The 15,105-nt window shown below is 40.6% G+C and overlaps 1 protein-coding gene across 5 annotated transcripts in view; it reads right to left on the reverse strand.

Moving 5' to 3' along the window:
* The window catches only part of FOCAD (focadhesin), a 325,702-nt gene that overhangs the window by 30,675 nt on the left and 279,922 nt on the right, over positions 1 to 15,105 (reverse strand). The window lies entirely within an intron of this gene.

A 15,105-nucleotide genomic window follows, 5' to 3' on the forward strand; every position in this document is an offset into this window, starting at 1 on the left:
GATAAAAAAAACTCTCAGCAAACTAGGAATAGAGTAGAGCTTCCCCAAAAAACTCTAGGCTCACATCATACTTCATAGTTAAAAACAGAAGCTTTTTTCACTAAGATCAGAAACAAGTCAAGATGTCTCCTCTCATCACTCCTTTCCAATATTATGTTAAAAATGCTAGCTTATGCAAGAAGATAAGGAAAGGAAATGAAAGTTATACAGACTGGAAAGGAAGATGGAAATACCTAAAATCAGAAATAAAAGTAAAGACATTTCTACCAACCTTGTAGAAACAAAAAGAATTATAACAGGAAACTATGAGAAACTGTGTGCCAACAAATCAGATAATCTAGATGAAACAGACAAAATCCTAGAAACACACAAGTTACTAAAACTGATTCAAGAAAAAACAGAAAATGCAAACAGTCCTATGACAAGGAAAGAGATAGAAACAAAAAGCTCCTGGGTGCCTGAGTGGCTCAGTCGGTTAGGCAGCTGACTTCAGCTCAGGTCATGATCTCGTGGTTTGTGAGTTCGAGCCCCGCATCGGGCTCTGTGCTGACAGCTCAGAGCCTGGAGCCAGCTTCGAATTCTGTGTCTCCCTCTCTCTCGACCCCTCCCCTGCTCTCTCTCTCTCTCTCTCTCAAAAATGAATAAACATTAAAAAAAGAAAAGAAAAGAAAAAGAAACAAAAAGCCCCAACAAAGAAAAGCCTAGGACCAGATGATTTCACTGGTGAATTCTACCGAACACTTAAAGAATTACCATCAATCCTCAATTCCTTCCCAAGAAAAGCAGGAGAGGAGGGAATATAGTTAATTCTTGAACAACACAGCGGTTAGAGGTGCTAAACGCTGTTGCAGCCAAAAATCCACATATAATTTCTGGCCTCCTCCCCAAATTTAACTACTAATAGCTTACTGTTGATGGAAAGTCTTACCAATAACGTGAACAGTTGATTAATACATATTTTGTATATTAAGCTAGAGAAAAGAAAATGTTAAGAAAATTATGGAAAAGAGAAAATACACTTACAGTACTGTACTGTATTTAATGAAAAAAATCTGCATATAAGTAGACATGTGCAGTTCAAACCCGTGTTGTTCAAAGGTCAACCACACTTTTTTTTAATGTTTATTTATTTATTTTGAGAGAGAGAGAGAGAGAGAGAGTGTATGTGTGTGTGGGGTGGGGGGGGACAAGGGGCAGAGAGAGAATCCCAAGCAGGCTCCTCACTGGCAGTACATAGCCCAATATGAGGCTCGAACCCATGAACTGTGAGATTGTGACCTGAGCTGAAATCAAGACTCAGATGCTCAACCAACTGAGCCACCTAGGCGCTCCTCAACTGCACTTAACTCATTCTATGAGACCAGCCTTAACCTAACACCAAAGGCAAAGAAACCACAACAAACATTTAACAAAAAAAAAAAAGAAAGAGGGGCGCCTGGGTGGTGCAGTCGGTTAAGCGTCCGACTTCAGCCAGGTCACGATCTCGCGGTCTGTGAGTTCGAGCCCCGTGTCAGGCTCTGGGCTGATGGCTCGGAGCCTGGAGCCTGTTTCCGATTCTGTGTCTCCCTCTCTCTCTGCCCCTCCCCCGTTCATGCTCTGTCTCTCTCTGTCCCAAAAATAAATAAAAAACGTTGAAAAAAAAAAAAAGAAAAGAAAGAAACACACACACAAAAAAAAACTACAGACAAGTATTTGTTATGAATATAGTTGTGAAAACTCTCACTATAACACTGGCAAACTGAATCCAACAGTACATTAAAAGGATTATTCATAATGACCACACAAGATTTATGCTAAGAATGCAAGTGTCATTCAACATAAGAAAATAAATCAATGCAACTTACCACGCTAATAGAATGAAGGGGGAAAAACACATGATAATCTCAACTGACACAGAAAGCTTTTGATAAAGTCCAACAGCTTTTCATGATAAAAATACTCCAAAAATTAGGAATAGGATGGAATCATCTTAACGTGATAAAGGGCATTCATAAAAAATACACAGTGAACATTATATTCAACGGTAAAAGACTAAAAGCTTTTCCTTTACAATAGAGAACAAGACCAGAATGCCCACATTCACCATTTTGTATTGCACATTCTGGCCAGAGCCATTAGGGAAAAAAAAGAAATAAAAGGCATACAAATTGGGAAGAAGTAAAACTACCTGTATTTACAGATGACATGATTCTACGTATAGAAAACAGTTCAGTAAAGTTGCTGGGGGTAAAATCAACACACAAAATTTAGTTGTGTTTCTGTATCTCGGGAATGAATAATCCAAAAAGGAAATTAAGAAACAATTCCACTTGCAATGGTGTCCAAAAGAATAAAATACCTAGGATTAAATTTAACTGAGGTTGGGGCGCCTGGGTGGCTCAGTCGGTTGAGTGTCCGACTTCGGCTCAGGTCACGATCTCGCGGTCCATGAGTTCGAGCCCCGCGTCGGGCTCTGGGCTGATAACTCAGAGCCTGGAGCCTGCTTCTGATTCTGTGTCTCCCTCTCTCTCTGCCCCCCTCCCCCACGTTCATGCTCTGTCTCTCTCTGTCTCAAAAATAAATAAACGTTAAAAAAAAAATTAAAAAAAAATTTAACTGAGGTGAAAGACACATACACCGAACAATACAAACATTGCAGAAAGAAATTAAAAATATACATAAGGGGAAAGATACCTTAGGTTCATGGACTGGAATACTTAATACTATCCAAAGGTATCTACAGATTTGGCATAATCCTTACCAAATTTCAATGGCTTTTTTTTTTTTTTTCAGAAATGTAAAAGTTGGTCCTCAAATTCACATTGAATTGTTAAGGGACTCCTAACAACCAAAACAATCTTGAAAAAGAAAAATCTGAAGAACTCATACATACCAATTTCAAAATTTACTACAGAGCTACAATAATCAAAACAGCATCAAAGGGGGCGCCTGGGTGGCTCAGCCTGGAGCCTGTTTCAGATTCTGTGTCTCCCTCTCTCTGACCCTCCCCCGTTCATGCTCTGTCTCTCTCTGTCTCAAAAATAAAGTAAAAATGTAAAAAAAAAAAAAAAAAAAAAAAAAAAAAAAAAAAAAAAAACAAACAGCATCAAAGGATATTATTGACAAAGTGAAAAGACAACCTAACACAACAAAATATTTCCAAGTTACACATCTGATAAGGGTCTAATATCCAGAATATAAAGAACTTTTACAACTCAAAAACCAGGGGTGCCTGGGTGGCTCAGAGGGTTAAACCCAGCTTCAGCTCGGGTCATGACCTCGCAGTTCGTGGGTTCGAGCCCCGCGTCGGGCTCTGTGCGGACAGCTCGGAGCCTGGAGCCTGCTTCGGATTCTGTGTCTCCCTCTCTCTGCCCCTTCCCCGCTCATGCTCTGTCTCTCTCCATCTCTCAAAAATGAATAAACGTTAAAAAAAATTAAAAAAAAACAACTCCAAAACAAAAAGAGAATCTAATTTTTAAAATGGTCCAAAGACGTGAAGAGATAATTCTCCAAGGAAGAGATGCTACAAATGGCTAACAAGTACTGGAAAAGATGCTCCCGCACCATTAGGTATTCGGGAAATTCAAATCAAAACCAAATGATATTGCTTCACACTCAACAGGATGAAAATGATGATGATGATGGAAAAGGGCAAGTGCTGGCAAGGATGTAGAGAAATTGGAACCCTCATACGTTGCTGGTAGGCATATAAAAAGGTGCGGTCACTGTGGAAACACAGTTTTGCAGATTCTCGAAAAATTACACAGAATTACTATATGACCTAAAACTTCCTCTATAGATAGATACCCCAAATAACTTAAAACAGGTGTTCAAGCACTGACTTGTACACAAGTCTTCATAGCAGCACCACTCATAAAAGCCAAAAGGCAGAAACAATCCAAATGTCCATCAACTGATGAACGGATTAAAAAACAAAACAAAAACAATGCATATCCATAGAATGGACTATTATTCGGCCATAAAGAGCAGTGAAATACCGATGCTTACCACTACATGGATGAACCCTGAAGACGTTATGCAAAGTGAAAGAATCCAGCCACAAAGTGCCGTACAGCATACGATTTCATTTAAATAAAACTTATGGGACAGGAACATCCATAGGGACAGAACGTAGATTAGGGGTAGCTGGAAGCTGGGGGAAACGGGGAATGATGGGGGACCAACTGCTCAACGGGTACAAGATTTCCTTTTGGGGTGATGAAAATGTTCTAGAACCAGATAGCGGTGATGGTGGCACAACACTAAGAATACATTAAATGCCACGCAATTGTAGACTTCAAAGCGGTTAGAACTGTCAATTTTGTTCTGTTTTACAAAAAAAAATAAAAATAAAAATAAAAATTAAAAGAACAAAGCCCAAGACGCATAGAAATAGATGAAGCAGTCTGGAGAGAAAAAAAGCAGAATCCATGACAGAGATTGACACTGTGCAGCCCCTGAAAGGAAGAGTGACCAAAAGGCTCAGTGCCTGCTATCCGTGTCGGCTCCCGGTCCTCGTGCCACTTGAACTGCCCTTGCAAAGATTTCGATTGCTCTCTAAATGCCACATGCAAGGACACTTCTTCCAATCTTTCATGTCATACTTTCCCACATACAAACTGTATCGTGTCCTCGTTCTTGAAATAAATGCTTCCCTACGCTTCCGGGTTTCTCTCTGCTGAGTCTCGCTGCCTGCCTCCCCTTGCTCTCACAGTTTCACATACTATTCGTATATTGACCAAGTAAAGCCACACTTACAACCCAGGCCTTTCCTGATGTTGGACACTCTTATTTCCAGCTAGAGCCATTTCAACAATCAGCCTGTTTTCTCAGGCTAGCCACCAATTAATCTACCTCCGGACCCAAGCCTCTGCCAAGTTAGAAACGTAAAACTAGAAGTGTACCTCCCAGTGATGTTTCTCTCCCCTCCAACGAACACGGTTTGGCTTTTTGAAAATGTTAAAGTTCAATACTCTTCTAAGCTGTGTTACCAGTAACTGAAGCTTTATTTCTATTCCATCTTAAGATGGAATACGAGGAGTGCAGGAAGTCAGGGAATCTACCACTGCTATTACAAAGAGAATTTCTAACAAATAAAGAAATACATACATAGATAAATAGATAAATAAATAAACATGTTCATAAAAAAATTCATTCAGTCAGTCACTAAGTATCTAGCAGGTACTAGGCACTGTTCCAGACAGTGAAGAGAGTATTCAACACGACAGAATAGATTCCTTCACTAGTGGAGCTTATATTCGAGTAAGAGGATAGACAGACAAGGCAAAATCAGGTATGATCAAAATAAAAACGCTGTGATAGGAATCAACTGGTTGGCTATTTACATAACTTTCTACTGATTACACACAGCAGGTGACTGTCCCTATACAATATAGGCAGCAAATTGGAGTCTTTGATTTCACACACCCCCAGAAAAATTTAAGCCACGTTTTTGGGGTAATTTTGGTGTGTGAATCTTAGAAATGGCTTGATGGGCTGGCAGACAGTACAGTAAGTATCTGTGCATAGAACTGCTTTTCTCTCCTATTAAGGACATGAATCCAAATCTATTTTGGAAATCATTAATTCACAAGCAGATTCCTTTACATTTTTTTCTCAGATCAAGAGTTTTCAAAATTACATAAGATGTTATTCCAGGTCCTTCTACAGAATTCACTACAGAAATTTTGCAGTTTCCAGAGGATCTAGGGAATCAGGGAAGGCATTCACCCTGTCCTCTAATACTAGCACCCAGTGTGAAATATGACCATTTTCTCACACACACACACACACACACACACACGCACGCGCGCACACTCACGCGCACACACACGCACCATGTTTTATTGTTTAGACAACGAGCTCTCCCTTGACAGGAGAACAGAGCCTGCATTAATAACCACACTTTACTATCCATTTTGCATGTTGCTTCCGTATTGACCTGATATACAGCAAGTGTCAGAGACAAGAAGAACCTGTAACATGGAACCCAGGGCTGAAAATCAAGTAAATGCTATGACACAATAAATCTTCCGCTTTTAAAAGGGCAAAGCATCGCTACTGAGTAGCATAACCAGAATCACACAAAATTTTCCGCTGTATTTACAGGGAACTAATTCTGACATGACTGGAATGAAAGGAATTATAGTAACTGTCAGGAATGGAAGAAACACTTGGCAGTTTCACTCGTGCGGGGGGAGGTATGGGAAGAGACGGAGTCCCACAATGGGAGAAGAGAGTCACGTGGTTCCTTCCCCAGAGATCTTCAGCGTCGGACACAGGAACCCAAAGCCAAGTGACGGGAACGATTAGCTCCCTCCTTGCAGTGCTTTGTCTTTTAGGCAAGTGCCTTAGATAAAAGGAAAGTGTGGAATGCTTTATAGACAATGGCTTTGGAACTGAGAAGGCCTAACAGTACTTGTTAATGGGATCCAGATGTTTGAAAATCCAGATACAAACTTGCTTTAAATCTCTCATCCAGTTGACAGCCTCAAAGGACCTTGATATAAATGGCATATCCGAACATAATGCATTACAACAGGACCCATTATCACACATACTTTGGCTACACAGGGGATCACGTCTCAAGGCCACGACGCACATGTGTAAACCCTCCAGTGCAAGTCTGGTAGTAAGTAGTAGGCTGACAGCCGGTGCTCGTCTCTTGCCCATCACAGCATGTCGCTCGTGTAGTGTGGGCATGACTTTGCTTTCTCCATCTTCAGTGCTGTTTAAAAGCAACTTAGCGTAGAATTATCCAATACATACACACACACACACACACACACGCACGCTCAGAGCTGCAGATCAACAAGTGTTTGAACACTAGTAAATGCCAAGAACTGTGTTCTAAGCATCGAGGATAAAACACGGATGTTCCTCCTGCCCTTGAGGAAATTACAGTCTAATGGGAAAGACAGACTTGAAACAAAGAACCACAAATAATTAAGAAAATAATGGCTCAGATGTAAAGTACTATGAACAACATATCAGAAAGTGTAACCTAAGAAACCTAAACCAGTCTGGACATGTCACAAACCCCCCCTCTTCCCCCCACGGAAGAAAGGATGTTGAAACCAAGATGGAAAGGATGACGAGGATTTTTCCAGATGAAGTCCTTAGGAAACAACGATAGAGATATTTCCAGCACGGCTTATTTGTGGAGACGAGGAGATGCTTGGTCCCTTGCCAGAAACGACTCTAAAATCAACATGGTGGTTGGAAACAGGTGAGAATTCTGATCGGTCAGTCAGATACTAAGAGTTGGGAGGATGTTGTGAACAGTACTTTCACGACTTTCAGAGTTATCAGGAACAAAAACGTCCCTGGGCCCCTTAGCACCAGGAAGGCCACCAAGCAGGGTGGCCACCCAGTGGCAATCAGGACCTGAGAGAGAAAGGCGACTTCCACAGGGCTCTGGCCCAGCGGGAACAGCAGATTCTCTTCAAACAGGGGGACTCCAAAAATGAGCAGATACATGGAGAATAACGGAACCAGGCTTCTTACTACCGTCAGAGAAGAAAGTTACAAATACGCAAAGAGGGAAAAGGAGAATGAATCCTGTGGTGTTAACTGGAGTTGGAGATATTATGAATTCATGACTTTCAATATATATAGCTATAGAAATGTATATAGACATGAGAGACAGAGCAAGAGAGAGAGGGAGAGTCTATTTCCTAACTGTCCACTGAAAGAGCCTGAGAGCAGGGATTGTTCTAGTACCAAGGAGAATTTGTGCCCAGATCTTTGCTTCTAAGCATTGTTCCCGGCATGCCTGAGCGGCACAGGGAACCACTGTGGGTGGTTCGAGCCCATGAGCGTTGGGGTCTGTGCTGATGGTGCAGAGCCTGCTTGGGTTTCCGTCTCCCTCTCTCTCCGCCCCTTCCCCATTTGCTCTCTCTGTCTCAAAAATAAACAAGCAAACAAAAAAATAAATAAGTAACATTCCCCACTGAAAGGAACCTGACCTAGCCGGCTATTACGGGACTGAAGACGAATACAAGATGAGCCTAGAATGTCTTGTGCCACAACCAAAGTACTCAAGAATGATGGGGCCATGTCAAAAGGACACAAAGCCAATGTAAAGAGGCTCTCACTATGGAACAATATGAAGAATGAAATAATGAATAATTGAGTAACAAATAATTACACGAAGTAAAATTTTAGTAGTCCATACTAAGAGAGAGTGAGAAAGAGGGAGGGAAATGGCAGCTCTTCCTTATAGAATGCCTACTGAAAAACATAAATGGAATGAGGGAATTTTAAGAATCACCTTTTGGCAGGGGTGCCTGGGTGGCTCAGTTGGTTGAGTGTCTGACTTCGGCTCAGGTCATGATCTCACAGTTCGTGAGTTCGAGCCCCACGTCAGGCTCTATGCTGACAGCTCAGAGCCTGGAGCCTGCTTCGGATTCTGTGTCTCCCTCTCTCTCTGCCCCTCCCCTGCTCACACGCTGTTTCTCTCTCTCAAAAAAAAAAGATTAAAAAAAAAAAATTAAAAAAGAATCACCTTTTGGCAAACATCATAGGAATAATTCAGGCAAGAAAACATTCATGGACAATGAAACTCATGGGCAAAAGCAGGATGAAAAACCAGATAATCCTAAAGTCTCAAAACAGCTCCACAAAGAATATTTACTGATGATAAAGGGAAAGGAGAACTTACTAGTCGAGAGGCCCGGAACATAGCACGTTAGCCAAGAGATCAAAATCAACATCCCCAGCGCGGAAAGACACCATGTGCCCCCTGGTGGGATGCCGTGAGAGGGGCAACGCTCCGCGTCTGTGATATTCCTGCCAAGGATGACTGACCTACCCTCACATGAGCAACCGCAGGCAAACCGGCAGATCCAAACAGCCGAGTGTTCTATAAAATAACTGGCTGCTGGGGCACCTGGCGGCTCAGTCGTTTAAGCAGCCGGCTTCCGCTCAGGTCACGATCTCATAGTTCGTGAGTTCGAGCCCCGCGTCAGGCTCTGTGCTGCCAGCTCAGAGCCTGGAGCCTGCTTCCGATTCTGTGTCTCCCTCTCTCTCTGCCCCTCTGCCGCTCTTACTCTGTCTCTGTCTCAGAAATAAACCTTAAAAAATTAAAAACTAAAAAAAAAAAACTTTAAAAATGAAACAATTAAATAAAATCACTGGCTGCTAATCTTAAAATCCTTTCAAGTCTTGAAAGGCAAACGATGACTGGAGAACTGTGCTAGACTGAAGGAGACTGGAGGTGGGACAGACTATATTCCGGATTAAACTCTTTTTCTGCTAAAGACATCGTTTGGACAGTTGCTGAAACTTGAATAGGGTTCTCTGGCAGTTTTCACTATTTTGTAAGTTTGGAATTACTTTAAAACAAAAAGAAAAAAAAGGTAGAGCATGTGACTCTTGATCTCAGGGTTGTGAGTTCCAGCCCCACAGTGGGTGTAGAGCTTACTTTAAAGAAAAAAAAAAAAAAAAGCACACATTGAAAAAAATAAGTGTTCTCAAATTTAATTAAAATGTAAACATTGGGGGCACCTGGGTGGCTCCGTTGGTTAAGTGTCTGATTCCTGATCTTGACTTAGGTCATGATCTCACGATTTGTGGGATCAAGCCCTGCATCTGGCTCTGTGCTTATAGCGTGGAGCCTGCTTGGGATTCTCTCCCCCCTCCCTCTGTCTCATTAAAAAAAAAATAATAAACTTAAACAAAATAAACTTCTTGGACAGTAAATATATGCAAAAATGTTCATTCCTTCTGGAAATGAAAGGTTAATTAAAGCAGTGTCAAGGTATGATTTTATACCTGATGGATTTTTTATTGTAATCGTGTTTATCTATATATTGGTTTGCTTTGTAATATGATAGCTAGAAAGGGTTTCCCCTTTATTTTTTATTTTTTTTAAATTGTTTTCTTACGTTTTTATATTTGAGAGAGAGACAGAGAGCGAGTAGGGGAGGGGCAGAGAGACAGACACAGAATCCGACGCAGGCTCCAGGCTCCGAGCTGTCAGCACAGAGCCCGACGCGGGGCTCGAACTCACGAACCGTGAGATCATGACCTGAGCCGAAGTCAGATGCATAACTGGCTGAGCCACGCAGGTGCCCCTTTATTTTGTTTTCTAAGCACTGTTACATAAAGTGACTCATAAACTCATAATGTTTATCAAAACTCTATAAAGATTCAATTATTCTCTCCACTTTACAGAAGTAATTGAGGCTTAGAGACGTAAGCAGCTTGTCTGAAATTATACAGTAAAGTGGTGTGTGAGCCCTGGCAGCCTGACCCCCATGCCTTTAACCTCTGTTGTGATCTCCTGCTTTGCACATGCATCCAGGGCTGAGGTACCCAAACCTGGTATAACCCTTTTGAAGAACAAAGAAGCCAAGGAAAACCTTTATGCGGAAGAGCGACATAAAGATGTTTTCCATAATGGCAATTTTTTACATGACCAATAGATAAATGGCTAAAATAATTATGATCCATCAACTTGATCGAATCCTCTACAGTCATTTAAAAGTGATAATTATGGAGATATATGAAACGTAGGGAAATGTCAATAATAGAAGTTAAAAGATTCAAAGCATACGTACACTGGGAAGTATGCAAAAATTATGTGTGCATAAAAACAAATTAAAAAGTAAAATTCAAAAATGATAATAGTGGTTAGAAAGTCATGGGGCAATTGGTGACGTTTTTCCTTCCAAATATTTTTGATGGTGTTTACAATCAAAAATAGCAATCAAACACTCCCAAAACACATCCCAGGAACAAATGCAAGGATTCTTTTCACATCTTCTCACAAGCTTCTTTCTGGAGGAGATAGGTGGTGATTTTGTCCATTTACATGACAAGTCAGTAAATTTTTAAAAAATTAGAAGGCAACAAAATAATATACATGTTATGATTCAATATCACATAACGCACACACATCCAGATGGACGTAAGGTAGAATATCTATTGTGGCTATCTCTAGGTGGTGAGATTATAGGAGATTCTTTTTTCTTCCTTATACCATTTTTGAACTTAGTGTTATATACAAGTATTCATTTTTAATAATACTTGTTAAAAGATCTGTACAGCTAAACTATCACTAAACTAAAATGCTTTAACACAATCTTGGTAATCAACTCCGTAATTTCATCAGAAAAATAGGACAGCTTTCCCATATTGTTTATTCTACACCCAGAGTTTACTAATCCTGCTTTTGACTAGACTCATCATATAATTACATCTTCTGCTGGTTCAAAATTATATATCTGATGGTTATATATCTTCTGCTGGTTCAAAATGATCAACTGAGAATATGTCTATCTACAGTTCATTTAAGAACCCCGTACTTATTCACATAGATCACTGACCAATGAATTCCTATCAAGAAGGAAATGCCAGGGGCGCCTGGGTGGCTCAGCTGGTTAAGTGTCTGACTTCAGCTCAGGTCATGATCTCACAGTTTGTGAGTTCGAGCCCCCCCCACTGGGCTCTCTTCTGGCAGCTCAGAGCCTGGAACCTGCTTCGAATCCTATGTCTGTCTGTCTGTCTGTCTGTCTGTCTGTCTGTCTCTCTCTCACTCTCTCCTCTCTCTCTGCCCCTCCCCTGCTCACACTCTGTCTCTCTCTCTCAAAAATAACTAAACATTTAAAAAAAATTAAAAAAAAGGAAATGCCATTCATCTTGACTTTATTAAAAGGATTTAAATAACTTTCTGCAAATAATACTTCTTACTGTGAACTTTAAAGCCTAACAGAAAAATACAAGCTTAGAAAGCCAGTCGAATTCCCCAGGAAGAGAATGATAAGAAAAATAATCCTAAATTATTAGGTAGAAATATGTGGTGTTAGCAGCAAAAATGAATCATTACTTTTCTTAAGTACTTCTAATACATTTTAAGTGTTTTATAAAAGAAACAGATACAATCTTGGTGAAATCTGAACATGGCTAGGAGACTGAGAAAAAGCAAAGATCAGAAGTCAGGAAAAAAAATGAATAGAAAAGTAGCAAAAATCAGAGTCAAAATTTAGAGTCCCTTAAGGGGAAAAAAATAATTCCATGATAGGATGAATTAGATTCTGAGTAAATTTTAAACCTAGCATAGTTAAGAAATGTCCGTAGGAATAAATAATACATCATAATGATCATGACATCTGCTACGAGGGTGTCAGGGCTATTAGGGAAGAGAGGAGAATGTTACAGGGCAGAAAAAAACAAAAACAAAAACAAAAACAGTTACATTCGAAACTATTAACTGAAGCTCTGAAAAACTAGAAGCACTTTGTAGTTTTGGTTTTCAAATTTAGGCCTGTATGAAGGAATGGATGTTATCAACATCTCGTGTGTACTATCATACGGATATTAAAGTGAGGATCCAAGGTGAGAAAAGCCCTGAGCATTAGAAAACAGATTAATAGGGGCGCCCGTGTGGCTCAGTCGGTTAAACAACTGACTTCGGCTCAGGTCATGATCTCACAGTTCATGGGTTTGAGCCCCGCGTCAGGCTCTGTACTGACAGCTCAGAGCCTGGAGCCTGCTTCAGATTCTGTGTTTCCCTCTCTCTCTGCCCCTCCCTCGCTCGCATTCTGTCTCTCTCAAGAATAAGTAAACATTAAAAAAAAGAGAGAAAAGCCTTCAAAAAAAAAAAAAAAGAATGAAAACAGATGAATATATTCATTATCTCAAATTTGATTGGCTAAAATTGATGGTCCCCAATCTCATCCTGGCATAAGTGTGGATCAGGGATAACTCATCCCATTTTTCTTCCTCTCAGGAGTTATTAAATAGCATACAGAGACAACGAAGCCAGGCCATCCCTAAAGTCTCCTCTCTCCGGCCTGTGCCACGCATGATTTTTATTCTCTAAAGCCATTTCTTCCTCAAAAGAGCTCACCAAAGTCGTCATCCTTCCTATCAGCAGCCCCACTGGGCTCTAGTGAGTGACATCCAGACATTTAAACTCAAAAGCTGCTTCAGAAGGGAGTTATTAAAATTCAAATGAGCTGGGCATATTGAAGAAGAAAACACTCGTTTGCATGCACACCTCCGCATTTGGCCACCCCATTTAGACCCATAGAGCAGGGTCTGGTTTTGTTTTTGTAAATGGGCTTCGGAGGCGGAGGTCAGCCTCCCACGGCCCCCACTCCTCTGGGGTCATCGTTAGTAATGTGTAAGGCTGAATAGATTTTCCTCTGAATCTAGTCAGCAAACCGGACAAGAAGGCAGCCCTCTCCCACAACCTGAAAATGCCCAAAATCTGATTGGTAGCATGGCATTTTTAATACTTCATTTATCTGTCTGAAAATAGCTTTCAGCAAGATTGCAAATCACGTCACTGATGCCAGTTCCACCTGATTTTTCAATTTTAGAGCAGAATATTTCCTGTTGTGCCTTGACTGTGTAACACAGAAATGTTATGTTTGACCAAGAATTTCCCACAGGATTCAGAGAAAATTCATGTCTGCTAAGAAATATGGATCTGGGGCGTCAACATGACATTTTATTCACTAGAAAAGGAGTATCTGTCATTTTATCTTACGAATTTTTATTTTATTTCTCATGGAAATACCTCACATCATCATCATTTAAAATTTTTATAAGATACCAGGGAGCAAACTAAGAAAAATGAGCCAAAATACGTATTCCAAAAGTTATTCTAGCCATGGAAATTTAGACGCTCCTTTAGTAAGAATTCAATTTCTTACTAAGGAAGACATCTCTATTATGAGATCTAATATAAAGAGACTTAGTTTATGACAATATAAACAGTGAGCTCTACGTTACGTGTAATATATTACATGACTATATCCAAATATATTACGTACAACAATGACATAACTATTTATCTATTTTTCATAAGGGTATATAAAAGCAGTTAGACTAACTCATGACCCTAAAATAATAGTACAATCTCTTGAACTCGAGGAAGCAAAGGAATTTATCTCTGAACTATGAAGCCAGTTGAAATCTGGCAACTCCTGGGATTACTGTACCCGGTGGGAAATCAGACGACATGACCTTTAATGTCCTTTCCAACAGTAAGATTTTACTCTTCCCTGACCTTCATTAGTCAAACTCGCTTCCTCCAGATTTCTTCATTTGAATTTAAAAACTTTATTTTCCCCTAAAATTGGAACGGTTTTGCCCAGAATGACCTAACCAGGCCAGGCAAAAGAGAAAGTAGCAAATAGCATCAATGAAAGAATATTACATCAATGAAACGGTTTCCTAAGCCAAGATATTTTCTAGTGAGATACATTTTCTCTCACAGCATTGAAGAGTATGTGTATCAGTAAGGAGCATTTATTTTTTAAGACTTATATGGCATTATTCTGACTCCAGTCAAAAACAGAAGGCACTTGGAGCGAGCGCCTCAGTGGGTTAGGTGTCTGACTCTTGATTATGGCTCAGGTCATGTTCTCATGGTTTGTGAGATCAAACCCCACGATGGGCTCTGTGCTGACAGAGTGTAGCTTGTTTGGGATTCCCTCTCTCTCTCTGTCCCTCCCCTACTCGTTCTCTCTCAAAATAAATGAAATAAACATTTAAAAAAAAGGCACTCAATCTCTGTCTTCAGGTTGCTTGTGCTCTAATGTGGGTGGCAGCAATAAAGGATCACGAAGGGACAAGGCACCTGGGTGGTTCAGCCGGTTAAACATCCGACTCTTGATTTGGGCTCAGGTCTTTTCGGGATCCAGCCCCACACTGGGCTCCACGCTGATGGCACAGAGCCTGCTTGGGATTCTCTCTCCCCCCCAACTCTGTCCCTCCCCCATGCACATGCACGCTCCTTCTCTCAAAATAAATACACATTAAAAAAAAAAATCACAAAAGAACAACTGCTTGCAGAGAAAAAGAACACACGCTAAAATTAGGAACTAGAGCCAGTGATCCCAACAACAAAGACTGATCATTCAAGGTTCAGGGAGAAGGCGTACTTCCTAGTCAGGTCCCAGGTGTGTTTCCTCTTTTATGGTCACACCCATTCGAAATTGACAAGAAAAGAAATGTACATTCATATTTTTGAAAAAGCCAAATGAAAGTTTAAGGTCTTCACAGATTCCCTGCTCACCGCCCCCCCACAACCCCCAAGGTCAAATACGATTACACAGAGTATCTGTTTACATACCACCTTAGCGTAGTTGGTCTCCTGGTCATTTCTGTTGC

Source organism: Neofelis nebulosa, chromosome 12, assembly GCF_028018385.1.
Source record: "Neofelis nebulosa isolate mNeoNeb1 chromosome 12, mNeoNeb1.pri, whole genome shotgun sequence".
Lineage (NCBI taxonomy): Eukaryota > Metazoa > Chordata > Mammalia > Carnivora > Felidae > Neofelis > Neofelis nebulosa.